Raw genomic sequence first — 27,906 nt, 5'->3', positions numbered from 1 at the left:
GACGTAACAATATTTCCATATTTGGGTATAGCAGTAGCCTGCGTTTTTAACATTTTTCTGCCTCTGTTATCCAACCACAAAGCATTCTTGACAGCTTCAAATGTTGTTAAATATAGACTTAACTTCTGTTCCCAGAGCAGGAAATTCTTTGGAATTCCTTGTTTTTCACGCAATCTATCATGATTTGAAATAAAATTATAGTGGATGATCCAACTGGCCGGTGTATATACCTTGCTCTTTTATTGAGCGGGACGGAAGATACGCAAAGAGATTTCGTCTGCCGCACAGCTTTGAAACACAGGCCATTCCAGAGATTCCTTTAAAAATCAGATTAAAGTTTTCTAACAAGGATGTGTGGGTTTGTTTCTGGGCTTCAGTTGGGGAATCTTGGAGGATGTTTGCCCTAGAGGAGAAACTTAGAGAACCTTACCATCAGCTACCCATTTAAAGCAGGGAGTACGTTGTGGGAGGAGGGTGGGGAGCCGGAGCAAACAGGGCCAGGAGGTGGGGGAGAGGGAGAGACTGGAGCAACCTATGTGCACAGCCTTTCCGTATACTATGTCCTGGTGCGCCTGCTAGTAAACGACGGCATCAGACGAGAGGAACTGCAGCTCCTCACGTCCTGCTTAAGGATGGTCCAGAAACCCCAGATGTCCCGTCGCCTTCTCGCCTCCTCCGCTGAGAGCTGCAGATCAGTTCACGTTGACAGATTAGAGGGGAAATGTGCAAATGTTTATGGGTAAGTGTCTTCGGATGCTAATTCTGCATGGCTCTTTTGCTCTTTTTCCTCACTCCCTCCCTGCACCGGCGCCCCGTGAGTGAATAACGGCCCGCGTTGTTTCCTTGGGCTGCAAGGCACAGAGAAGGAGCTGCTTGTCTTCGGCAGCTCCTGGCTTTGAGCTCAGTGATGGGGACATCTCTTCCCCGCTGCTGCCAGGGAATTTCAGGTCACCAAAAGAAGGGTTCACTGTCGGGCGGCAACTGAGAATAATAATCGCCCTGAAACTGTCGACTCCAGTTTCCCAGCCCTAGACCGGTAGTTCTCAAACGTCGTCGTGTCTCAGAATCACCTGGAGGGCTGATTAAAAGACTGTTTGCTGGGCCCTACCCCAGAGTTTCTTACTAGTTACATTTCTAACAAGTCCCGAGGCGATGCTGCTGCTGCTGCTGGCCTGGGGAATCACACCCTGAGAACCACTGCCTTGGACGATAGGAGTGCCTCTGATAGCGGTGTGTCTGCGCGTGCATGTGCCCTCACAGTCAGGTCTTCGCCTGCACACCCCGTCTCACAACTACGCTTTTTATAGCCACTTTAATGAACAGAACAATTTATGGTGACGACGAAGGGTCAGCTTTAAGGTGCCGCCCCCGCGCCATCCTTTCCCTCCTCCCCGCTCCGGCTCCCCACCCCACCCCCACCCTGTGGAGTGATGGTAGGGAAAGCCGGAGGTAATCGGGCTAGCGGCAGGAACTGGGTGGCCGGCGCGCGGGGAGGGCCTCGGCTGTCCTGAGCACCCCTGCGCAGACAGCGTGCAGGGGGCGCGGCGGGGAGACCCAGGGCTGGAGCAGTCGGCGCGCCGGGGCTGCTTGCTGCCCGCCGCCCCCTGCCGGCCGCCTGGCCTGCGCGCCCAACGTCGCGGCGGTGGGCTGGACGCGAGGTTTCCGGAGGCGCGCGCCTTAGGACGTTTCCAGCCCCGGCCCATATTTGGTGAAAGTCTTTCAAGACTCCGTCATCCAGCTCCGGGGGGCGGCGGCGGCCCCCGAAGCGGGCCCTGAGACCGCGCTGCAGCGGAGTGCCGGCGCCTGGGCCTCGGGCGGCGGGGCCTCAGGCGCTGCGGGCGGGCGGTATCGAGCGCGCGGGACACCCCGGCGGCCCAGCCCGGGCCCCAGCCCGCACCCGTGCGAGGGCCGAGGCCCACCCCGCGCTGCGTGGGAGGCTGGCGCGGAGGGCGCCGCGGCCGGATTATGTCACTTTTCCCGTCCACCCCACTGTTGAGTCGTCCTCCCAGCGGGGCAGCGAGTTGCCGCCTTGTGCCAGACTTAGAGGGTACGCCCAGGCGCGGGGGTGTGGGTGTGTGTGTGTCAGAGGGTGGCGTTTGCTCCGACTTCGAGCCCACCCGAGAGCAGGGACATGGAATTGACTCTGGGGAGAAGTCCCAAAGGGCTGGGTCCTATTATCCCCAGAAGGGAGAGAGGCTAGATTCGCTCTCGGCTTCTCTGGGTCTCCCACAACCCTTTTCTCTCTTTCTCATCAGTAGTTCCAAGGCGAGGGTGGGGTGCGGGGGGGGGGTGGATCCCTGATAGGAAGATCTAGCTCTGCTGTCCACTAGCCTGCAGCCTTCGGTAAGCTCTTCATCCTCTCTAGACCTTGTATCCTTCACCCGTGCATTGGGAAAGGGGACCAGGAGATTGGAGAGCAGGAGCAGCCCCTTTCAGGGCTAAATTTCTTGCCATTCTCTCCTAATTAGAGAAGCAAACACTTAGACCACTCTATGTCAGGCACAGTTTTGAATGCCTGCTGTATGTTGACTCATTTAATTCTCCAATGCCCCATTGAGGCAGATCCTCTCGTTGACACCATTTTTTTATCTAATGAAGAAATGGAGGCACAGAAGGTAAGTGTTTAACCAAAAGACACTCAGCTAGGAGGTAGCAGAATTGGACACAAGGGCTTCTTGGTTCCAACAAGCCTCGTACTTAAGCATGGTGCATACTGCCTATTCCCCATCTCTTCAAGCATTTAGGCCTGTTCCGTTTCCTAGAATTTTACTTTTATCTAACTCTATCACAACTTACCCAGACATTCCAGGATAAATGCATCAGATAGAAAAATAGTTGGTAAATTAACTGAAGCTGTGCTAATCTTTGAGAATTGCCTAATGTACTGGCTCTTGGGGAGGAAGGGGGAAGGGGTGTTCATTTTAACAGGAAAAGCCTTAATGTAAGTAAGTTTATACAGTGGGCTTTTAAGCACCTCAGCAGGCTAGTTGGGAAGATATCTAGCACCTTCTGATACCTCACAAGCCACACTGATCAAGGAGTCTCAATGTCTGGAGTAAGGCTTGAACTGATAGCAATTTCATTTGTCACAGAGATAAAGTTTTCAAGGTCACTTACTTGACAGCTTATCAGTCTGAGTGTGCCTTACGGGTTGAATATGCTATTAATCTGTTTTTTCCACTAGACATTATGAATATAATTATTTATGTATCTGAGGACAAATTGATTATCCCCTTTGAGCCCCAGATTTATTCAGAGCTCCTGGTGTGTCATGGCACTGTGATAGGCACTAGTGACATCAGAAAGAGGGCCTTAACATTGACCTTCCCCTGGAGGACTCTGCAATCTGTTGTGGAAGTGGGTACAAAATGCTGTGTGGACACTTCTCTGCCTGGGGAGCGAGGATGGAAATACTCTGAGTCTGAAAGGATGAGCAAGAATCTGATACAGGGAAAGACATTGGACACAGAGGGAAACAGAGCCTTGACCATTCATGACTAGAGTGCACCTAGTGTGTCCTTTGGGGAACTGGCATGAGATGTTAGCTAGGTCTGCAAATGGCCTGGCCTGTCATAACACCGGGCCTCTGGCAGTTGTAAGCCATGTGAGGTTTTGCCTTGGTTTCCCCATCTATAAGATAATGGGGTTGCCTGAGTTCAGGGTACATGCACTGAATGGCTCACAGGGGTCATCCAAGTAACAAAATACCATCTCAAGGATTCGTGGTGGCTGACACTAGGCCGCAGCATTGGAGAATGATGGTGTTAGTGGGGACCAACCATGGGGGTCGGAGAGGTTGACTGGTGAAAATTAAGGTCCACTGTTTGCCTGTTTTCTCATTTTGTAAAGTATACCAGAGATCTGGATTTTTCTGTGAAGTCCTTTAATTTTTTAAATGTTGGCAATTAAAATAATGTTAAAATGCCATCTAAGTTAATCCTAGGAAAATCAAAGAAGGCACTATCTGGGGGCTGCCAGTTGTGATCTCTGGCCTGAATGACTCTAGAACCTGTCCTGCTCCAGCATTCTGTTGCTCCCAACCACTCACAAAATATCAGGAAATAGCACCCTGGGCTCCATTTAATTGTCAGGCTGACCAGACTTTCATTCACTTAAGAGTCAGGGCTGCCACTTAAGTCAGTTGTAGGAGTTTGTACTTTATAAACAAAATTGGAATGAGTTTTTTTCTTATTTTCTACTTCACTCACTCCCAGACACTACTGAGTTTCCTTCTTTCTTCTCCCCCTGAATTTATGTTATAACCAGCTGGTATTGCCTTGGCAGCATGATAGGAAACACTTTTTTTTTTTTTTTAGGGCATCTGTAACCAATGGGAACTGTATCTGTTTATTTCCTATACCTGGCATCTGTCCACAGGAAGCCAGGCATTTCTAACCCCCTCACCTTATAGAACTTATGATCTAGTGATAACACAGAAACATTTCATTGGAACAGACTAGAAGGCACCTCTCCCACTCCACCCTGCAATCCATCTTCTAAATATGATTAAGCAATATGATATATATTAATTATCAGTCACTACCAAATGGCTCCAGATTCAAACGATTAAGAATTAAGCTTCTCCTCTTGTGTTTTATTTCCAGAGATACCTGTCTCTTAATTGCCTGCTTAAAACCACACATACCACATTCAGAATTTAGAAAAGATTTGATTTGGGCACAGTACTTGAGCACCCAGATCCTACAGAAAAATTGAAGCAATTTATTCTTGCAGCTTTTTGCTGGTCTGAGAACTAAGTACAGAGGAGGATTCCAGCTGTTGGGCTGATTATGTGAAATAAGACATAAGATACATTTAATGCTCAGCAGGATGCTTGGGACAGAGTAAGTGGCTAATAAATTCCAATTACTGCTACAGCTAAGTGCCATCATTATCTTCACTTTTACTACAATTAGCATAGAATGAGCTAGCCTTATCCTCTAGAGAATATTCTCCATTCTTTGGACTAGATGAAGTCAAGTTACAAAAACATTTGATAAATGGTATATAAATGAAGTGATTTTAAAAGTCCATGCATCCCAATTCTCTGGCTGGCACTGGAGTCCCAGTGACCATTTAAGAAACCACTTGAGCTTTGTGTGTCATGGAATTGCAAATTTGCCTACAGGCAGTAGTGAGCCTTGTGACATTCTGCCTTGGTTTCCTCACCTATAAAAGATAATGGGGTTGCCCCAGCTCAGGGGTCATGCACTCAAGTGCCCCAGAGACCAGCCAGAGACTAAACACCATGCCTGAGGAGTATTGACAGCTGACTCGTGGCCTCAGCATACGGAAGCCATGGGAATAGTTAGATCTATGGGACCTGGGTTTTGCCTGCCAAAGACTAGGGAGTTAATATATATAGATAAGTTAGTGATTTTATGTAATGTTTATACCGTTGTTGGTTATAGCATTCCATTTTATGTCCATTTAAATGATGAGAAAACTGAGGCTTAGCTAAGTAGAGTCAGTAGCTGGTGCAAGGGCACAGAGCTGTTGAGGGAGAACAGAGGGTCTGTCTCCAAAGGTTATTCTTTTAAGGAAGAACATGGGAGGGACGCCTGGGTGGCTCAGTCAGTTGAGTGTCTGCCTTGGGCTTGGTCATGATCCCAGGGTTCTGGGATCGATGAAGTCCCATACTGATCAAGTCCCATACCGGGCTCCTTGCTCAGCAAGGAACCTGCTTCTTCCTCTGCCTGCCACTCCCCCTGCTTGTGCTCTCTCTCTTTCTCTCTGACAAATAAATAAAATCTTTAAGAAAAAAAACAAACATGGGATTCGCCCTCCATGAAATCTGCCTTAAAGTTTAGAAACTTGCCCTCAACTTCTTGACCTCCCCTAACAACTGACTGTGGGTGTTAGTCAGATATATTTCTAAATGTTTCTTGGATTCCTGTGGTTTTCAGTAATTGTGGGCCCCAGTTTCTTCACAAGAGTCTGGTAATGAATGAGTTAAACAATAAAAGAGGGTTCCCTCTGCACCAGGGACCCTTGCCTAAGCTTGCTCCTATTTCCTCTGAAGAAAAAGAGATGTGTCACAACAAAGGAGGAACTCAGAGATTGAGAGATACTTCTACTATAACTTAGTCATCGCCATCAGCTTTGTTACTGGAGGCAGCCAGAGCCGCCACCTCCCACAACCATTGGTCACCCTCACAACAGTTACCAAGCACGGAGCCCCCCAGGCACCCACCTCGAACACTCTGTGTCTCTGAGACTTACACAAGTGTTTTTCAGCCTTGGCTGTGAGGGTGGGGGTAGGGTGCCCAAGGTTATGACAACAAGTAAAAAGCAAAGAGCCCTTTGAGGCTAGTCCCAAGCATTTCTTTTAAATCTTGTACCTCCTTTCCTTTGAGTAGGTCTTAGCTCTCCAAAGAAAAAAAAAGTTTTTAAGCAGCCAATCTTTGTGTGTGTGTGTGTGTGTGTAGTTGTTTCTAACTTTTTTTTTCTTTTTTTGAAATTAAGATATAATTGACATATAACATTATACTAGTTTTAGGTATACCACACATGGTCCAATATTTGTATTTATTGGGAAATGATCACCACAATAATTTTAGTTAACACCCATCATCTCCCATAGTTACAATTTTTTTTCTTGTGTGGTGAACTTTTTAAGATTTACTCTCTTAGCAACTTTGAAATATACAATACAGTATTATTAACTATAGTCACCATGCTGTACATGACATCCCCAGGATTTATTTATTTTATAACTGGAAGTTTGTGACTTTGATCACCTAAACAGTCAATTCTTTTTTTTTTTTTTTTTTTTTTTTTGACAGAGATAGAGAGAGGGAACACAAGCAGGGGGAGTGGGAGAGGAAGAGCAGGCTCCCAGCAGAGGAGCCTGATGTGGGGCTCGATCCCATAACACTGGGATCACGCCCTGAGCTGAAGGCAGGCGCTTAACCGCTGTGCCACCCAGGCGCCCCTAAACAGTCAATTCTTAATGGACAAAGATAATATGTGTTCAATGCTTGAATTTCTGAGACTGTGGGAAAGGCTGCTGGGGAATGACAAAGTGTAGAATATATACTGAAGTACTGCAGATCCAGAAGATTGGTCATTCAGGTCAATCCTATAAATATGGTATTATGCCAGGCTTTGTGCTAGGGGATGACACAAAGAGGAATAATATCTAGGCTTTGCCATCACAGCTCTCGCAGCCTGGGGGAGATATAGATGTTGATGCAGGTAATACAGTACAGTGATCTATGCTGTAAGTGCAGTGCAACCAAATTGCTTTAGGAGTGCAGACAAGGGACGTCTAATTTAGAGTCCCACCCCTTAAGGATGGGAGGACTTGTCGAGTGGGTAAATTTCGATGGCTGGGAGGGGTCAGGCACAGTTATGCATAGGCACTCACATACACATTCCCTTTGAAGCTGGCAATTGCAAAGGGCATGTGCATCTTCAGGATGTATTAGAAAACACCTGAAGTCGAGAACCTTAAGATGAGCCTCTTAAAATGCATTGATTACAGACAAGAGTAGCCATTTGGGTGCTGTTGGAAATTCTTATCTCGACGGATCCTTCTTTCTGAGAGGGGAGGGAAGGGAACTAACATTTACAGGACATCTGACACGAGCCAAATGCCTTTAAGGTTATCTCATGTAATGTTTATGAAAATCGTCTAAGATGAACATGTTGACATCTTTCAAAGCTTAGAAAGTGGGGGTTCAGAGAAGTTAAGCAACTTGCCCAAGACCAGGCAGTTAGAATGTGACCAAACAAGCATTCTAACCCAGTCCCATCTGACTCCAAAGCCCATGCCCTTTCTACGTTTCTGCTGCACTGTCCTGACTCCCTGAGTTTCCACTCCCTTTATGAGTGTTTGCTCTTTTTCTCTTTTGTATTGTTACCACCTCACCATTATAGAGCCAGCCTTTCCCTTTTTCTTAGCACTTTCAGATTCATTCATGTTGAAGTCTTTCAGCCACTGGCGAGTGTAGCTTCTAAAAGGAGGTACAGACTGAAGTGAATGGGATCGTTACCGTCTTGTCAACATCGTCAGCACATCGTCATAATCAGAAAGCAGGGATGGGGACATTCATCTCCACTTACATTTGCTTCCTTGCTGGGCACTGTGTAGAATGATTTAGATGTATGTTATTTCTGTTACCTGGGGACAAATGACAAGTTCCAGAGGATGTGGAGTTTAATGAGAAATAATGAAGGAAGTATTATTTGGGGATTCTGTGTTTGAAAGACAGAAGAGAAGTGCCAGGGCAGTCAGAGCCGGCGCGAGAGTGCTGTGCAGGCTCTATAAAGACAACGTGGTAACAATAAAAGATAACAGAGGAAGAGGAAGTACAAAGTGTGGAAACTCAGAAGGGAGCCACGTGCCTATGTGAAGAGGGTATTGGGCCAGTGCACTGAGGCACGCGTGGACGCACATACTCATGAGCGCCTGTGTTGCGGAAGGTAAGGAGGGGAGGGTGGGAATGAGAAGATCATAGTGAATTATGACATCCCCATGGATTCATTTTCTTTTCTTGTTACCACAATCGATCTAGATTTCATTCATCTTTCTTTTCTCTGGGCTTCCGCCACTTTCTAGGTCATCGTTCTACTATTTTGAGTAGAGAAATCCTTTACTCTCAGTCCAGGAAAGGGAACCAGAAAGGGCCTACTTTCATAGCTAGGCCATCGGTTTTCAGGGGTTTGCAACCCTAAGAGCTGGGGCCACAGAAGGAGGTAGGGGTGAGGATGGGAAGGGGAGCAAACTCAGGGAAGCCTTCTGAAGTGGCATAAACTGAGAATTGAGACAATTTCCACTTGAAGTCACCTCTCCACTTATGAGTCATTAACCATCTGGAACTAAACACAGTTAATTTAGCACCACGTTGGAAAGCTTATAACGTGAGCCACATTCCAGGGCCCGGGCATCCAGGTTTTAATCCTTTGTAAACGCCTCTCTTTTGGAACACAATTTGGTGTCAGTACATAGGAACTAAGAACTGTGCCAACTGGTGAGTCATCGCTCTCTGCTTTCTTCCAGAGCTCTGTGGGAAAAGGATGGGCAGACTGGTTCAGATAAAACCCAGTCCCACCCAAACTCTCACTGAAGACTTGAAACAAATCCATTTTTTAAATGTTTTTAAAATCTAATTGAACTCAGAGAAACGATAATAAGCCTCTGTTCTTTGCTTTCAACTTGGATCTGAAGGCTTGTTTTGTTTTTCTAAGTCTCTAGGCTATCCCATTGGGTTATAACCCTTTAGCTTGTGCTTGCCTTTTAAAGGACATTTAATAAATGATTGCACTGAGCTAGGTTTTGGGGATATAAAGATGTGGTCCCTTACTTTAAAGACCACACAGTCTAGAGCAGTGAGAGCATGCGTAAATAATGTGTGTGTAAATACTGTGTAATAGAATCCTTCATAAAGGTACAGCGTGCACAATCTTTTCTGGATCTCTGTCTGAACATGGACCCATACTAAGGGTGAGGTTTTCTCATTGCACTGGACGGTGTTGCTCTTGGAACTTCGAGTGCTTCCTCTGCAAACTCGGAAGAACAAGCAATGTTTTTCTCGGCTTGAATTTAATTGACTCTGCTTATGATATAGTATCAGCATGAGCCTTGGGAGTCCTCTGACAACCCCTCATTAGTAAGGGTTGGATATTTTTGTCTCAAATGCCTTTCTACTTCCCTTTGATAAGCTGTCCAGGTGTTTGGAGCCTTTTGGGTAAACTTACATCTTCTGGTATTCTAATGATAACTAGTGGATATGTGAATTATATTTTTGGCCGTGGCTGAAATGGTGCATGGTGAATCTCAAGATTGCTGTTCTCTAGTTTTAAAGGTGAGCCCAGTCATTTGAAGCTTTTTTCCTAAGCAGTTGACTACAGTGGGAGTGGACAAGAAGGGAGACATATTGAGTAAGAAGACTGTACTCCAGGGTTCTATTACACTGGTGGCATTTTAAAGAGTTGTTTAATTTGATTCCACCATTGTTTGTGGTGTGCCATCTGGCGTTATTTCCTTTCTTCTATTTACTTTGGCTTTAGTTTTCTCTTATTTGTCAAGTTTCTTAATCTGGAGGCTGAGGTCACTGATTTAAGATTTTTTTTCCTTTCTAGTATAAGCTTCTAGTGCTATAGATTTCTCTCTAACCCTGCCTTCAACTGCATCCCACAGATTTTGATATGTTGCTTCCATTTTCATTCAGTTCAAAGGACTTTCTAACTGCCTTTTTTATTTCTTTTTCACTTCTGAGTTATTTAAAAGTGTGTTATTTAGGATCCAATGGTTTGGATAGTTTTCAAGTATCATTCTGTTGTTTATTTCTAGTGTAGTTTAATTGTGGTCAGAAAATAAACTGTGTATGACTTGAATTCTTTTAAATTTATTGAGACTTATTTTATGCCCCAGAATATGGTCTATCTTGAAAAGAATACCTATGCTGTTGTGGGTAGAGTGTTCTGTAAACATGAGTTAGGTTAAGTTGTGTGATAGTGATGTTCAAGTGTTCTGTATTCCCACTGATTTTTGTCTCCCTATTCTCTGGATAAGTAAAAGAGGAGTATTGAAACCTTCAACTGCAGGTATGGATTTCTCTGTTTTTCCTTTTAGTTCTATCAGGTTGTGCTTTGATATATTTTAAACATCTGTTATTAGGTGCATAAACATGTAAGTTTGTTAAATTCTCTTGATAAATTAACCCCTCTGTAATTATGAAATGACCTTCTATGATAGTTAATTTTATGTGTCAACTTGACTAAGCCATGGAGTACCCGAATATTTGGTTAAACCTTATTCTGGGTGTGTCTGTGATGGTGCTTTTGGATAAGATTAACATTTGAATCCGTAGACTGAGTAAAGTGGATTGCTCTCCCCATGGCCCGGAGGATGGGGGTGGGCAGTATCCAATCAGTTGAAGCCCTAAATAGAACCAAAGACTGAGTAAGAAGAAATGCCTCCTACCTGAATGCCTTTGAGCTGGGAACATCAGTGTTTTCCTGTCTGTAGATGTGAACTGAAACATCTATTCTTCCTGGGTCTTGAGCCTGTTGGGACTGGAACTACACCATCAGCTCTCCTGGGTCTCCAGCTTGCCAGCTGCAGATCTTCGGGTTTGTCAGCCTCCATACTCATAGGAGCCAATTTCTTATATTAAACGTCTCTTTTTTAAGGGGGAAGGGGCAAAGGGAGAGCGAAAATCTTAAGCACCAGTGCGGAGCCGGATCTCACAACTCTGAGATCCTGACCTGAGCTGAAATCAAGAGTTGAAGGCTTAACTGACTGAGCCACTCAGGTGCCCCTAAACTTCTCCATATATATATGTTTCTTTATATTATATATATTTATATAATGTTTACTTTATATATATATTTGTGTGTGTGTGTATATATATACATATACATATATATATATACATATATATATATATTTCCTATTGGTTCTGTTTCCCTGGAGAACTCTAATACATTCGCTTATCTCTACTAATATTCTTTGCTCTGAAATCTACTCCCAACTCCAGCTTTCTTTTGATTAGTGTTAGCATGTTATATTTTTTCATCTCTTACTTTTAATCTATGTGTGTCTTTATATTTACAGTGGGTTTCTTGTTTTGCTTGTTTATCCAATGTAGCAGTCTCCATCTTTTAATTGAGGTGTTTAGACCCTTCACACTTAATGTGATTATTGATACAGTTAGGATTACATCTATCATCTTGCTGTTTTCTATTTGTCCCATCCATTCTTTGTTCCTCTTTTCCATTTTTCTTCCTTTTCTAGACTGATTTTTTTTAATACTATTTTACTCCTTTTATTGGCTTATGGGCTATAACTCTTCGTTGCTTAATTTCAGCAGTTGCTTTAGGGTTTACAGTGTACATTTTAAATTTATCACAGACTACCTTCAAGCGACTTTATACTGTTTCACATATAATATAAGTACCTTACAACAGTACAACAAGACTTCTCTCTGAAGCACTTCTTTTCATGTTTCTTGTGCAGGTATGTTGGCGATGAATTCTCTCAGCTTTTGTGTTATCTAAAAAAGAATTTGTCACATTCCTCTTTTTTTAACTTTTTTATTTTGAAATAATGTAGCCTCCAGAAAGTTTCAAAAAAAAAGTATTAGAGTCAGTCCCATGAAGCTTTCACTGACCTTTCTCCAATGGTGGCATCTTGTAACTGTAGTATAATAAAACCAGGAAATTGACCTGAGTACAGTACTGTTAGCCAGCCTACTGACCTTATTCAGTTTTACCAGTTGTTTCATGTATTCATTTGCGTATTTTACCTTCATATTTGAAAGCTATTTTTACTGGATATTGGACTTCTATGTTGCCAGTCTTTTCTTCCATTAAAAGATGTCTCACTGCTCTGGTTTGTGTTGTTTCTGATGAGAAGTCTTCTGACATTCTTATCTCTATTTTTCTCTATGTAATGTATCATTTCTGTGACTTCCTTTAAGAATTTTCACTTTATCACCAGTTTTAGGCAATTTCATTGTGATGTGCCTTGTGTAGTTTTCTTATGTTTCTTGTGCTTGGGATTCTTGGATCTATGGGTTTATAATTTTGATCAGATTTGGAAAAAATTTTCAGCCATTATTTCCCCAAATATTTTTTGGTCTCACATCACACTCCCTGTCTGCATTTAGGAGACTCGTATTAGGTCACTTGAAGTTTTTACCAACTCACTGGACTCTGTTTATTTTACTTTTAGTCTTTTTTTTCCTCTGTGTGTTTTATTCTGGATAATTTTTAATGCAATATCTGAAGTTCATTAATCTTTTCTTTTATGATAGACATATAACCTGTTGTTAGTCACATTTATTGTATTTTTTCATTTATTATATTTTTCATCTCAGACATTCTATTTTCAACTCTAGAAGCTTGATTTGAGTCTTTAAAATATCTCCATGAGCTACCCAGTAGTTAATCTTTTTATGACCTGACCTTGTTCAATACACAGAATATAGTTATGATAACTCCTTTAATGTCCTTTTCTATGAATTCTATCATATGTGTCATTCCTGGGTTTGTTTCTACTGAATGATTTTTCTCCTCACTATAGATCATATTTTCTTACTCATTTGAAAGCCTGGCAATTTTTTATTGGATGTCAGGCATTGTGAATTTTATCTTCTTGGGTGCTAAATATATTTATATTCCTAATATTATTCTTAGATTTAATTCTGGAACATAGGTTATTTAGAAACAATTGATTCCTTTCAAGTCTTGTTTTTAAGTTTTATTAGGGACCCGAGCAGCATTTAGTCTAGGCTGAATTTGTCCCTAATACCGAGACTAAATCTTTCTGAGTACTTCAACTGCTATCATCTAATTTAAGAAGTTTTTCACTCTAACTGGTAGAAACACAAACTATTTCCAGTTCTGTGTTCCAAGAATTGTTCCCTCCACTCCTTTTAGACAATTCTTTCCCCAGCCTTGAATAGTTGTTTCACCTGATGCACCATTCATTCAGTACTTAGTTGACGACACGAAGGCTGTGCTTTTCAGATATTTCTGTGCGGCTCTTCCCTGTCCAGTACTCTGCCCTATTTTCTCTAGATGCTTTGGCTTCTCTAGACACCTACCTCTGTCTGATCAACTCAGGGAGACTGCTGGACTCTGACAGGGTCCCCCTGCCTGTGCTGCAGCTTGGATATTCTTTTCAGGCAATAAGCTGGGGTAATTTTAAGTGTCATCTCTTATTTTCCCACTCTAAGCAGTCACTAGACTGTACTGTTTGATGTCCTGTGTCTATAAAATGTTTCCTATATTTTGTCTGGTTTTATTACTTGCTGCAGGTAGGAACCATGGTCATTGTTGCTCCATTTTAGCAGAAAGTGGAAGTCCTGCAACTGGAATTTTGCTGGAGAAACTAATTGGCTCCCTTAGGGCTGCTGTAACAACGTATCATAAACTGGATGACTTAAAACAGCAGGAATGTATTCTCTCACAGTTCTAGAGGCTCAGAGTCCAAAATCAAGGTGTCAGCAGTGCCGTGCTCCTTCCAAAGACTCTTCCTTGCCTCTCTTAGCTGTTGGTGGTTGGCTCCAACCCTTGGTATTCCTTGGCTTTAGATTCATCACCCCAATCTCTGCCTGCATCTTCACATGGCCTTCTCCCTGGTGTGCCTATGTCTCTGTGTCCAAATACTTTCTTCTTATAAAGACACCAGCCATTAGATTAGTGGTGCCTATGATCCATTAGTAGATCCTAATCACCCCAATCCAGTATAATCTCTTTTTAACTTGATTACATCTGTGTCTTAGTCTGGGGTGCTGTAACAAGAGTATCATAGACTGGGTAGCTTAAAAAAACAAACATTTCTTTCTCACAGTCCTGGAGGCTGGGAAGTCCAAGATCAAGGTCCCGAGAGACCCAGTGTCTGGTGAGAGCACCATTTATCTGCAGATAACTGTCTTCACTGTGTCCTTAGAGCAAAGAGGTCAGAAAGGTATTCATCTCTCTCAGGTCTCTTCTTATAAGAGCAGTGATCCCATTCATAAGGGCTCCACCCTCATGACTTAATTACATCCCATAGGCCCCATTTCCATATATCACCCACACTGGCAATTTAGTCTTCAACATGAATTTGTGGAGATGCGGGACATAAACATTCAAACATTCAGTCCATAGCAATCTGCAAACACCCTACATCAAATAAGGTCACATTCACAGGTACCAGGAGTTAGCATTTTAACATATCCTTTGGGGGACACAGTTTAACTCATAACAGAAATATGTATTTTTTTAATATCTCTTTTTTTAAGTAAGCTGTACACCAGTGTGGGGCTTGAACTCATGACCCCAAGATTAAGAGTTGCATGCTCTACCAACTGAGCCAGCAAGGCATCCCATTCTTCATTTTTTAAAATGATTTTTTACATTTTATTAAGTTTCTTATTTTAATTTCAGTATAGTTAACAGACAATGTTATATTAGTTTCAGGTGTACAAATATAGTGATTCAACAATTCTATACATTGTTCAGTGCTCATCATCTTTAGTCCCCATCACCTATTTCACCCATCCCCCACCCTGTGCTTCTTGATTGAAGTATATTTTAAATAAAACAGAGGTGAATTACTGATCTTTGTGGGGAAACTGTTAAAAATACTCTGCATTATTAGTTTATCTTTAGATATCCTCAAGTATTTATGATAGCTTCTTTTTTCTTTCCTTTAAGAAGGAAATCAGTTTTATTTTATTTTTTAATAAGATCTTTATTATGAAAGTGATACAAACCATATTACAGCTGATATAGAAAATAGAGGGAATAATCAGCTATAACTTTATAATAGTTTCTAAATCAATTCCATATTTATCTTATTATGATTTGTTAATACAATGAAATTACTGCTTTAAAACTTTTCATATTGGCTTTTCTTAAAAATAAAGCCATTATAAATTTTTTGGTCTTCTGTTTCACCCTGAACCAAAGGGATAATTAGGGATTAAAAGGGTTCAAACTGGAAATTGTAGGAATCAGCTGCTGTGATGTTATCTTAAAAGTAGCTTCTTGCCTGAGGATTAAAATGTGTAGTCAATTAAATCTTCATTATTTGGAGGGATTAGAAGAAGTGCTGTCAAATAGGCTGACCCTTGGTTCCATTTACAAATTCTTTTTAAAGGAAAGCCAGAAAGGAATCACTCACATACTCATCCAGTTTCTAATAAAGTTTAATTCCATGAGCTAATATCATCAATGACAGAACCATGGTCAAAATTAGAACAGGCCTACATTCTAAATGGACATTCCCTAGGGTGATAATAAGTGTTTAATCATCCATGTGCCCACAGATCCACAGGCTTTCTGAAGTGGAAGGGAATTCCGACATCTCCATCATCATACTTAATATACTGTACTATTTTTTTTAAATATTTAATTAATTTATTTATTTGACAGAGAGAGACACGGTGAGAGAGGGAACACCAGCAGGGGGAGTGGGAGAGGGAGAAGCAGGCTTCCTGCTGAGCAGGGAGCCCTATGCGGGGCTCAGTCCCATGGCCCTGGGATCATGACCCGAGCCAAAGGCAGACGCTTAACAGCTGAACCACCCAGGCACCCCAATGTACTGTACTATTTTAATTGTCTGTTTATGTGACTTTCTCCCCCAGAAAACCATGAGACAACAAATACCTTGATACTTACTTAACACAGTGTCATGTACGAGGTTTTCAGTAAATATTTGTACAAGACGTGACAACAGGAAATGAGGAAGGAAGGACCAAACAAGTAGATGAATAAGGCCCAAACAAGTTCAGCATCATGTGTATGGCCACACAGATATTGATAGGGTAGAACTAAAACTTGCTTTCCCAATTCTCAAGTAGTTTTCTTTTAAAAAAATATCTCCTAAATTTATTATCCCTTTTTTTTTTTAAAAGATTTTATTTATTCATTCGACAGAGAGAGACAGCCAGCGGGAGAGGGAACACAAGCAGGGGGAGTGGGAGAGGAAGAAGCAGGCTCCCAGCAGAGGAGCCTGATGTGGGGCTCGATCCCAGAACGCCAGGATCACGCCCTGAGCCGAAGGCAGACGCTTAACGACTGAGCCACCCAGGCGCCCTTATTATCCCTTTAAATCTAAGTTTTTTATCCACATTTTACTAATTTTCGTGAATAATAATATATAGCACTCTTACAGTACTTACTACCTTCCTGGTATTTTGCTAAGTGCTTTCAATATATTAAGTCGTTTGATCTTTATAACAACCCTATAACATAGGCACTATTTTCCCTACTTTACAGGAAACTAAAATACAGAGATGTTAAGTAACATGCTCAAGACCACATGTCTAGTAATTGGTAAAGCTGAGATTGGAACCCAGGCAGTTGAACACTAGAGTCTATGTGTAAACCATTGTGATACATTCCCTGAAATAGAGTCACATTATCTTTTTGTTAAAGTTGTGTGAGGAAAAGTAAAGTAATACTTAACAATACAAAATAGCATAATACAATTTTATTGCACAGGGGACATATATGTTTTAAAATGTCAGTTGATTTTATGTTCAAGATGCTCATTATTTTTTATTTTCCACTGAAAGATATAGAAGTAATAGAAAAAAATAATGTTTATAAACTAATATTATTGAGAAGTAAATTAAAAATATTCCTTGGGGGGGGGGACGCCTGGGTGGCTCAGTCGTTAAGCATCTGCCTTCGGCTCAGGGCATGATCCCAGAGTCCTGGGATCAAGCCCCGCATAGGGCTCCCTGCTCTGCTGGGAGCCTGCTTCTTCCTCTCCTGCTCCCCCTGCTTGTGTTCCTTCTCTCGCTGGCTGTCTCTCTCTCTCTCTGTCAAATAAATAAATAAAATCTTTAAAAGCAAAAATATTCCTTGGGTAGTAGTTTGACAGGGTTTTTATAAACAATATCCAAAAAGTCAGAATCAATTCTTTGTTTCTCCAAGGAAATTCAGACTGACTCTTTTTAACCTTTCCTGTATAGTTCTAAAGTGAAAGTCACTCTAGTGCGATTGCTCTAGGGTTTGCAATATACATTGTTAAACCTATCACAGTCTTTCTTCAAATTATATTACACAGCTTCATGCATAACATAAGAACCTTACAACAGTATAATTCCATTTCCCTCTCTGATCCTTGTGCTATTGTATTACACATTTTACTTCTATATGTCTTAAGCGCCACATGCCTGGTAATTCTTTTTGCTTCAGTCAACTGTCTTTTAAAGAAATTTTAAAACGAGAAGAAAAGTACTTCAAATTTACTCATGTATTTATCATTTCTGACTCTCATTTTTCCTTTGTGTAGATCCAAATTTCCATCTGATATGATTTTCCTTTTGCTGGAGAAACTTCCTTGAATGTAGTTTTGTAGCTCAGGTATGGTGATAAGTTCTCTCTGATTTTGTTTATCTAAAACAGTTTTTATTTTGCCTTAATTTTTGAAAAATATTTTGCTTCCCCCTACCCCTTTGGCACTTTAAAGCTTTTATTCCATTGGCTTTTGATTTGCATGTTTCTGAAAAGAAGTCAGCTGTCATTCTTATTTTTTTTGTTGCCTCTAGGTAATCAGTCTTTTCCTCTGGCTGGTTTTAATATTTTGTCTTTATCGTTGGTTTTCAACAATTTGGTAATCATGTGCCTTGGTGCTATTTACTTTTGTTTTGTTTTTATCCTGCTTGAGAATCATAAAATTTCTTGGATGTGTGAGTTTATAGTTGTTGTCAAATTGGAAAAATTTCTCACTATATAATGCCTTCACCTATTCTTCTGTTTTCCTACTCTCCTGGGACTTCCATTTCACAGCTACTAGACTGGTTGCTGTTATTCCAAAAGTCATGAAGGTTCTGTTCATTTTTTTTTTTTTTTGGTAGTCTTTTTTTTTTTTTTTTTCTTCTGTGCTTAGTTTTGGATATATTCTAAATTGCTATACCCTCAAGTTCACTATTTTTTTTCCTTCTGCAGTGTGGCTTATTTGTTGTTAACCTCATCAGTAAATTTTTCATTTCAGATAGTATCTTCTTCATCCCTAGAAGTTCTATTTGATTCTTTAAAAAATATCTTCCATTCTCATTATATTTATGTTTTCCTTTAAATACATGCACATAGCTGTAATAGTTGTTTTAATGTGATCTTCCAGCATCATTATCTCTGTCATTTTTAGGTCTGTTTCTATTGATTAATTTTTCTCCTGGTTCTGAATCACACTTTCCTGCTTCTTGCCATGTCCAGTAATTTGCTATTGGAAACTGAGTACTGTATATATTATGTTGTCGAGTTTCTGTATTTGTTGTCTTTCTTTGGATGGTGGGGCTTTGTTATGGCAAGTAGTTGAATTATGTGCAGATTAGTTTGACCCGTGTAAGGCCTTACACTTTTCCAAGACAGGCATAAAGTAACCTTCTACTAAGATGTGACTCTACTGTGTCTGTACTGAATGATCTCGAATGTCACTGTGGTCTCTCCTAGTCAAAATTAAAAATTAGGGATGCAATTTAAAAGAAGCTGGTCAGGATGGCTTTACTGAGAAAGTGATGGTTTACACATGAATGATTTTCTTTTGCTTTTCATCGCTCGAGCAGTGGGTGTGAATTATTCTGATAATATTGATACATGATATCAAACTGCTTTGCAGGGCATAACATTTTATACTTTCACCAACAGTTTAAGAAAATGTTTGCTTTACAATATCCTTGCCAGATGTTTCCATAGTATAGTGGTTATCACATCTGCCTCACAATTTCCTTGCCAGCATTGAGTATTATGTTTAATAAATTATAGTATAATCTCTTGGAAGGAATAGTATGCAGTCATTAAGATCATGTTTTTTGAAAACTACTTAATGACTTGGGGTAGGAACTCTCAAACCAATGTCAATTGAGCAAAAGTAGGATAAAAAATTTTATATACATCAAGCTCTCATTATTAAATAAGGATAATATATATTCTTTGTTAATAGCATTTATCTGTGGATAATGGGGTTATGAGAGATTTTTATATTCTCATTTTTTTAGTATAACCTTGATATTAAAACCTTTAAAATGTGAGGTATCTGATAAATGGGTTACTCTGAACATGGAAATACTTGAGAATAAGAAAGTCTACACACATAGAAACCATATGCCCCCAACATACTATAATTGGAGTCACATCTTTCAGTGTCTGTATTCATCAGGAATCCTCTGATAATGGAACTCTCTGGGCTATCAAAAGGAATGTCCTGACAGCATCTCCCACCTAATTGTGAATTTACAAAAGTTACGTAATTGGTCAATGCTCTGTTTTGGATTGGTTTTATTTGTTTTGTCTAATTTGGTCTCAATGCGTTTTGCTTATCTCCCATTTTATACTTCAGCACTGAATGTATTAGTTTGCTAGGACTGCCATAACAAAAGATCGCAGATTAGTTGGTTTAAACCACAGAAGTTTATTCTCTTACAGTTCGGGATGCTGAAGTCCAGGATCAATGTGCTGCCAGGGTTTGTTTCTTCTGAGACATCGTTCCTTCGCTTGCAGATGGCCATCTCCCTGTTTCTTCATTTGGACTTTACTTTGCACGTGCCTGTGTCCAAATTTCTTCTTATAAGGACACCAGACATATTAAATTAGGGCCTACCCTAATGACCTCATTTTACTTTAATTCTTTAATTACCTCTTTATGTTTCTAAATATAGTCACCTTAGGAGTACTAGGGGTCAGGACATCAGCATATGAATTTTGAGGGGACACAATTCAGCCCATAATACTGAGTAAGTTTAGCTCTTCAAACTCCTCATGGATGTAGCAGAAGCAGAAAACCCATTTCTTTGTTCTCCAAGCATTAGCTCTAGATCCCAAAGTGTGTGGTATTGAATTCTGGCTGTCTCACTTAAGAGCTGTTGGACGTGAGACAAGATATCTAGCCTCTTTACACTTGAGTATCCTCATCTCTCAAATGGGGACTATGCAAGCATGTTCTCATACATTTATTGTAGTATTCGGGGGTTTAATTTATGCAGATTTGAAGAACCGTGTTTGTCATAAAGCTGTACACTAAGTGCTCAATAAAGGTTAGCTGTTGTTATATCAAATTATCTAATTAATACAGCTGTCCAGCACTGTATTTAACACAGGAAATATAGTGATGAACACAAAAAATACTCTCCGTCTTCACTGAGGGGGGATTTTCCCTGGATCTATGTGTCATTCTCTTTTCTGGTGAGGCAACTTTTGTTCTCCTTTTAAAAATTCTGTATAGACATAATTTTCTAAGGGATATTAAACAGTCAAAGCCTGCTTGATCTCTGTCCTTCCCTCATTGTGGGCATTGACTCTTATATATGTTTTATAGATCTAGGGAGAGGTAAAGTCTGAAAAAGAAACCTGTGGCGATAAATCCTATATTTTCTTTATGATTGTCTCCTCTTTCTCTACTCCTTAAACAACAGACACACTTATAACCTGTTAGCTGTGCTGGACACATTTACTAAACCCACGTGCCCAGATTCTGTACCTAGATAATTCTGTCTTGTGAGGTCGTGGTATCTACTCCATTAAGCAGTCCTTCTAGAATGCTTTGATGACTAAAAATATGGATGATGTATCTGTCCTTTGTACACCAGCTCTTCGCCCTTCTGTGGGAACATGTGGTTTGGGTGCTTTTTCAAGCAAGGACTTGTGCTGATCTGCCTCATACATTAATTCGAGCTGTAGTAATACTTTGGGAAAGGAATATGATCCCAAAAATAACCACAAGGAGAAGTGTGTCATGAAAGGTCATGGCAGTGGGGCAGACGATATTGGACAGAAGAGTTCTAAAAATAGGGAGCAAGAGATCAAAGAACCAGCAGCAGTGAGGAACCTTTTTTGGCTTTGATTCACAGAAGGAGGAGGCAGCACTCCCCAGCCTGCTCGTGCCTCCTGCTCCACCTGCCACTCCCATCCCACTTGTGGAACTCCAGGGGGTGGGAGGATGGTGAGCATGTTTTTCTCCCCTGGAAGCTGACTGCCTTTAAATCATCCTGATGAAAAGTGTACTTAAATAATACCTTAAAACATGTCAAAATAAGTCACATTTTGGAGAATTTTACCTTACTGCCATATTCCTGATATTGCAAGGAAAGTCTAAGCATTCTGATCAAGAAGACTGAATTTCACCTTTCTTCCGGACCAGATCATTGGATTTTACAATTTAACATGGATTTTTTTTTATTGTCTCCCTACATTGTACCTGATGATTAATTATTTGCAAAGCCAAGCACCAAATTTTATGTGCATGCACTGTGCATTGGGTAGGTATGATCAGCCATATCACATTCCATCAGCTACTGTATGTGTTCTGTGAGAATGGGGTATGGGAGTATTGGGCTGCAATTGAAGAAGCTGATTTTAGGTATGCTGTCCAACGTCCTCCCCTTGTATATATAATACTACACACACACACACACACACACACACACACACACACCATTATTTGACAATAATGAGGTGGGTAGGTTAAGACAGGTTAAAAAGATAGACCTCTTTGAATTTTGACAGATGATTGCATTTGTGTGTGGGAGGGTGGAGTTGTTTTCTGATTTCTTAAACTAGAGAATCAGAAAATTTGCAATGCGTCCCATAATCTGTCTAAAGGTCAGTTTCTTCAATGATAAAATGAGCTTATTGGCACTTGATTTAGAGACAATATATGTGTAGAGGTCCTTGTAAACTATACAGTGCTTTTGTACAAATATTCCTTTTAAACCACATGGTTGTCAGACAATCAGTCTGTGCATTCAGATGGAATCCACCCTTTCCTATTCAAAGAGACTTCTTTTCATTTCAAAACTATTTGCTTCACTCTAGTGTGCAAGGCACTGTGCCAGGCACCAAGACTCATTCAGAGATGAATCATACCCAGAGCCTGCCCTCAAGGGAACTTAGGGTACAAGGAGGCAGATAAAACATTGAAAAATGCACTGCTTGATTTTAAAAATTTAGCTTCAAATGACTGCATAATTGAGCATATCACATTTTAAAAGCAATTTAGCAATCCCTCTTAAATATTTAAATAGTAATGTACATGTTAATCAACATGCATTAGTCTGCTAATAGACTAATTAACATGTATGCCATTAGTCAAGAATATTGAGAAATGCATGTGAAAACAGAGTGTCTTGACTCAAGACAGGCAATTTGGGGTACTGCAGTGGTTAATGATGACTGACAGTACACTAATACCAGCTCCTGTTGAGAGATCAGTCTTCATTAGGCTCCCCATACCAAAATTGACCCAAAAACAATTGATTCTGTCTGGTCCTAAAGCCAATGTCTCCATTCGTTTTGATTTGAGGCTTTCTTAGCCTGAATCCATGGGTGAACGGCCCTTTTGTTTAACATTTTAGTTGCAGTTAACAAATCTCTGACTTTATTCTAAAAAAGGGGGGGTTGGTTGAGATATCTGCAGGAGCCTAGGATTCCTAATGTTTGTGTGAGGGAAATACGCAGTTATGATCTTGAAAATTATGTAATTTGTTGTTGATTTAATGAAAATAAGATGTTTGGCTAATAAAACTTCCAGCTATTTGAAAACCACCACAAAATCTGACTTTTGTAAAAATCTAGTTTAAAACACATTCTCAATCAGAATTATGACTTCAAAAATATTCCTTGAGTAAGAATATTATAGTACTTCTGAAAATTTGGGACATGATTCTGATTTCTTCCAGTAGAAGAAAGCTGCTTCAAAGATCAGAAATCTCACCATTTCCTTTTCAGGATAACTGTAAGGGCCTGTGCATTGGTCTGGAGTCGGCCGCTCCTTCAGGCTTTCATAGGTTTAAATCAGCGTGAGAGATCTTAAATATGGTCTTCAGGAAAAAGAAGCTATTGTAAGCTCAGAAAAGAGGAATGTTTCATTTAGTGCTCAGAATAATGGTTGAAAAGTATTATGAACAGGGGGATCTGTGGGTGTTAACACTTAGCTAATGAGTTCCACAGAATGGTGGGAAGAGAAATACAAGTACTGTGTGAGCAACAGGTGTAACCTTCAAGTGAAGATGCTCTGGGCTGGCATAGAGTCCAGGGCTTCATGATGAGGACAAGACGTACAACTCCCAGCTAGAATCCTTGGAAAGTCCCTTCGCAGAGAGTCTGGAAGGCTGGCCCCAGCTGTGACTCAAATGCTTCAGAAAGAGAGCCCAGATCGATATCATATTTCCAATCACAGGTGTTTAGGGAGACCTGTAATGCCTCAGTTGCCCATTGTCTCTCAGTAAACAGTCTCACCAGTAGTGCTGCCAGTACCTGGATCCAGTCAATTCATACAACGAGTATTTATCAAGTGTCTAGTCTCTACCTTCTGCCAAGCACAAAGAATTGCCTCATACCTCCGCCCTCCAATTTGTGTTTTGATAAAGTGCAGTGAGCTTCTGCAGACCTACGATGGGATGCCTTCCACTGGTCAGATCAGCAACACGGCCCTTTGCTGGCAGCCTCTGGGGCCCCAATGGCTTCTGGCCTCATGTTCACAGTTAGGACCCAAGTTACTCACTGGTTCTCACCAAGCACCCTAAATGTTTCCGGGAGACTCTGAAAGCTTTCATCTTGAATTGGCCAGTGATTTTAACTCTTTCAGAAGACTAATCAGCTTTCAGAATAAAAGTAAGGGTCAGGATTTATTCCCTGGCTTTTCTGGTATTTACTACCATGTACCAAATGACTCTAAAACTTAGTAACTTAAAACAGTTTCCATTACAGCTAAAACTAATATTACACTGTATGTTAACTAACTGTAATTTAAATAAAAATTTAAAAACAAAAAAACAGTATCCATTAAATTATGTCTCATAGATTCTGTGAGTCAGGAATTTGGACAGGACTTAGCTGGGAGATTTTTCTGCTCCTTCTGAGATGGCTGAAGTTATTAATTAGTACTTAGCTTGCAGATGGGCTGCTTGAGAGGGTCACCGAGAAGATTTTATGATACGTTTAGTGAGGATGGCTTGAAGTATGGGCTCAGCTGGGACCGTCTACTGGAGCATGTATGTGGTGTTTCTAGCACCACAGTCTCAGGGTGGTTGGACATCTACGGAGGTTGAGCAGGCATCCCAATGGAACCAGGAGGAAGCTACACGGCCTTTCCTGACCAAGCCGCAGAAGCATTACCTCTGCAGCACTCCATTGGTTGCAAATGAGTCATAAGGCCATCTCGGATTCAAGGGGAGGGAAATGGGCTCCCTTTTTTGATGGGAGGAGAGCTCGGGAAATATTTTTGCAGCCGTCTTTAGAAAATGCAGTTTTCCACCTTAGCTTTGTCTCATTTATTGCTCAACTGCCTCTGAATACCTGATACTGGTCTGGGAGTCAGTTACTGTATCTACTCAGAAGGCAACCTTCTTCCCTCCCTTGTTTTCCTTCTCCCTAGTGGAGATGCCCATTCCAAAGAAACTTCCTGAAGACCACCTAAAAGACAAGGCAGAGTGAATAGGTGCTTAGTTGAAACCAGCAAGATGATATGGGTCAAAGGGGGAGGAATAATCATGATGAGAAGAATTAAAGGAGGCTTCGTTGAGGACGTGGCCATTATGCTGCACTTTGATAGAAAAATAGAATTTTGACAGATTGAGAATGGTGGAGAAAGGCGTGTCATTCCCACCTGAGCCAAAGCACAGAAATGTAGAAAGGTATGTTGTATGAGGAAACGTTAAGACGGCCAAAGAATTGGAGCTTCCGATTCTACAGCCACTGAGAAGCCAGGTTTTTAGCTGTGTTTTAGGAAGGTGACTCTGGCAGTAGTGTGAGGAGGTGAGATTTGGGGGTGGGGGGAAAGATGACCAGTATCCTACAGTGTATAGTATCCTTTTGAAAGGAAAGGAGACAGCTTTCTTTCTCTCCTGATCTATGAGAGAAACAGTCATAGTGACTCTTTCACCAGAAATGATGGCTCTAAGTGGTACAGTCCATCCCTATGCTTGGACCTTCTGTCAGCAAAGGCTTGTCTATATGTGTTTGGATTGGATACTTCATCAGACTAGTCATTCCCTTGGGATTTCATCCCACTCACCCTCCACCATCCCAGTGAAATTGTGCCTCAGCAGCCCTGCAGACCTGCCTTCAATTTCCCATGATCACCTCACACCCTTGCCCCAGCTAAGAAGGTCTGGACTTTTCTGCTGCTTCTACCCTCATTCCCTCAAACTCTTGGCTGCAACCCCATAGAAATTCTTATCATTCCCTGGCAAGCTGTGGCCCATCTCACTGCCACATCTCTGCATATGATTTTCTCTCTGCCTAAAGAATTCTTTCTATCACCCTTTCTCCACCTGGCAAAGTCCTAGTCCTCAGTTTGTACCCAACTGAAGCATCACTTGTGTGAAGCATGAGGTACTAGGCTGCTACCTTCTGGTCTCCATGATGCTCTGGCTTCTATTATAACATCTGTCCCTTTTGAGTGCCATGTGCATTTCATGTATATTTTGTAGATTAGATCGAGGCCTTTGAGAGGACAGACCGTGTCTTATCTTTGTATCAGTAGTGTCTCTCATAGGATTAGGTAGTCAATAAATATTACACGAAGGAAGGAAGGAAAGTGGGAACTTCATTTGACTCTTGTTGATGTAAATGTTGTAAATGTTGATCTCTGTTTCTGTCTAGAAATTCAAAGTCCGACACTGAACGAGCAAGTAGTTGGTACCCTTCTCTGCAGAACAGCGGTGTTTAAGTTCGTTCATAAGAAGCTAGGTTTCTATTGGCATAAGGTTACCGAAGTAATCTAGAAAATCAACCACAGAAAGCCAGCAGATCCCAGAGTACTAGAGCTCTATTCACAAACCTTGTTAATTTCTAACAAAGTTTCCCAGAGGTATCATGAACAGCCCAATTGCGGTATCTCTCATGCCCCAGTAACTATTAACACTGGCAATGTCTTGCCTGGTTTCAGAGCTGTGGAGCAGCCCTGTGTTGTCACCTGGATTCATCAATAACATTCTTTTCACTGAAAGGCTGACATTCACAGGTAGTTGAGGTCATTGTCAACTTCTGTGGTCTCCTTTTAAAACCTAAGGTCACACATTCATAAAATCCTTCCTGACATAGTGAGGATAATAGTGGGGAACTCAGCTTACACATATACTAAGCCCTAAAGAATGTGCTGTGGGCAGAGCTCAGCTTACTTGGGAGAATTTTGTTTGCACAGGGTTTCAGAGCCTGAGCAGTTTCCAGGCCAGGGTAGATGGGATGTTTTCCCTTTCACCAAGAACCCTGCCATGAAGGGCTTTATATAACCAAGGCAGCACTCCCAGGCTGGTGGTAGTGGTGTTTTCACGCTAGCTAGCTGTGCTGCGTGTGCCTTCAAGAGCCTCAGATTAATGTAAACATACTCATGGACAACTTTTACATTCTACCTTTTTTATTACACCCTTGGGGTGTTTGCTGGGCTTAGTAAACAACAGTCTGTAAAGCTGTAACATTTTGTATCCTTCTGAGTACAACATTTTGATTTCATTTTATCCATTGGTTAGCACCCACCCTTCTCTCTCTCAATTTCACTTTCAGGTGTTTTCACCTCTAAGGTGACCCCTATATGAAAATGATCATTTTAAAGCCTATGGATTATGGGTAATTCATCCCAACACCGACTAATTCTCCCCTACAGTTGTCGTTTAAAGAGGGAGCTCCCCTATTCCATCAAGGGATCACTAGGGATTTGAAGCAGGTGAAATTGGGGAGGTGTGGTGAAGGGAGAGGGGACTCTGGTTTGGTCTCGCTGGCCTGTGTCCTAATGCTGCCACTTATCCATGTGACTGGACCCTTTTCGGGGGTGCCTCAGCTTTTCATGGGATCGATTCCTTGTCAAAGATTTGATATAGATGAAATGAGGTAGTCCTTAGAAGATGTGCGGTAAAGATTGGTGTCTGTCCTTTCTTCCTTGACAGGTCACTAGGGCTGGAGAGGGCAAAAGAATCAGAAACTTCACACTGAAGAGTTAGGAAACAGTGTAAGTTGGGCGCATCTAAAATTAGAATATGTAAATATGTAAATAGGATCAAACTGACAATAATTTGACTTGCAATTTTTGAGGAACACATCTATTATACCAGGCGGCGCCAATTTTGTGACTCAGTAGCTACATTTTTAATCACCATTATTTTAAAGGGCCCTTTGATTCTCAAGCTTCTTTGGCATAAAAATTTCTGTGATAGAAATTAAAGGTCTAGAAATAAAGGTCTGCAGGTTCCAGTGAATGGAGCCCCAGCCCAGGTGCCAGTAATGTAAAACTTGTCTATATTTACAAAACACTACTTAATCATTCCTCCAAGGAGATGAGAAAAAGTTCACACTACTGAAATTTAATCCGTATAATTAAATGAGAAATAAGAGATTAGCTCTTAAATATATTAATATTTTCTTCTATTAAAGCTTGATTGAAGACACTCTCTATTTTCCTTACCCCTTTCTTCATCTTTGATTCCTGAAGCTTTTGAAACTTGCAAGTAGAAAATGTGAGGTACA

General features: G+C 41.1%; 1 long non-coding RNA gene across 5 annotated transcripts in view; it reads left to right on the top strand.

Moving 5' to 3' along the window:
• The first annotated feature begins 269 nt into the window (after window positions 1–269).
• Window positions 270–27,906, top strand: part of LOC148109171 (uncharacterized) — a 100,989-nt gene continuing 73,352 nt past the window's right edge. Inside the window, exon 1 of one of the 5 annotated variants that reach the window (XR_015726286.1) lies at window positions 270–739. This is a non-coding gene — a long non-coding RNA (uncharacterized LOC148109171). Of the gene's footprint in view, window positions 740–1,723; window positions 2,048–8,020; window positions 8,428–27,906 lie in introns of those variants that run through there. The other 4 variants (XR_015726290.1, XR_015726289.1, XR_015726288.1 and 1 more) reach the window with 4 other exon arrangements.

This window comes from Ursus americanus, chromosome 12 (assembly GCF_024610735.1).
Source record: "Ursus americanus isolate L20-20 chromosome 12, mUrsAme1.1.p, whole genome shotgun sequence".
Lineage (NCBI taxonomy): Eukaryota > Metazoa > Chordata > Mammalia > Carnivora > Ursidae > Ursus > Ursus americanus.
This window is presented reverse-complemented; position numbering and strand designations above follow the sequence as displayed.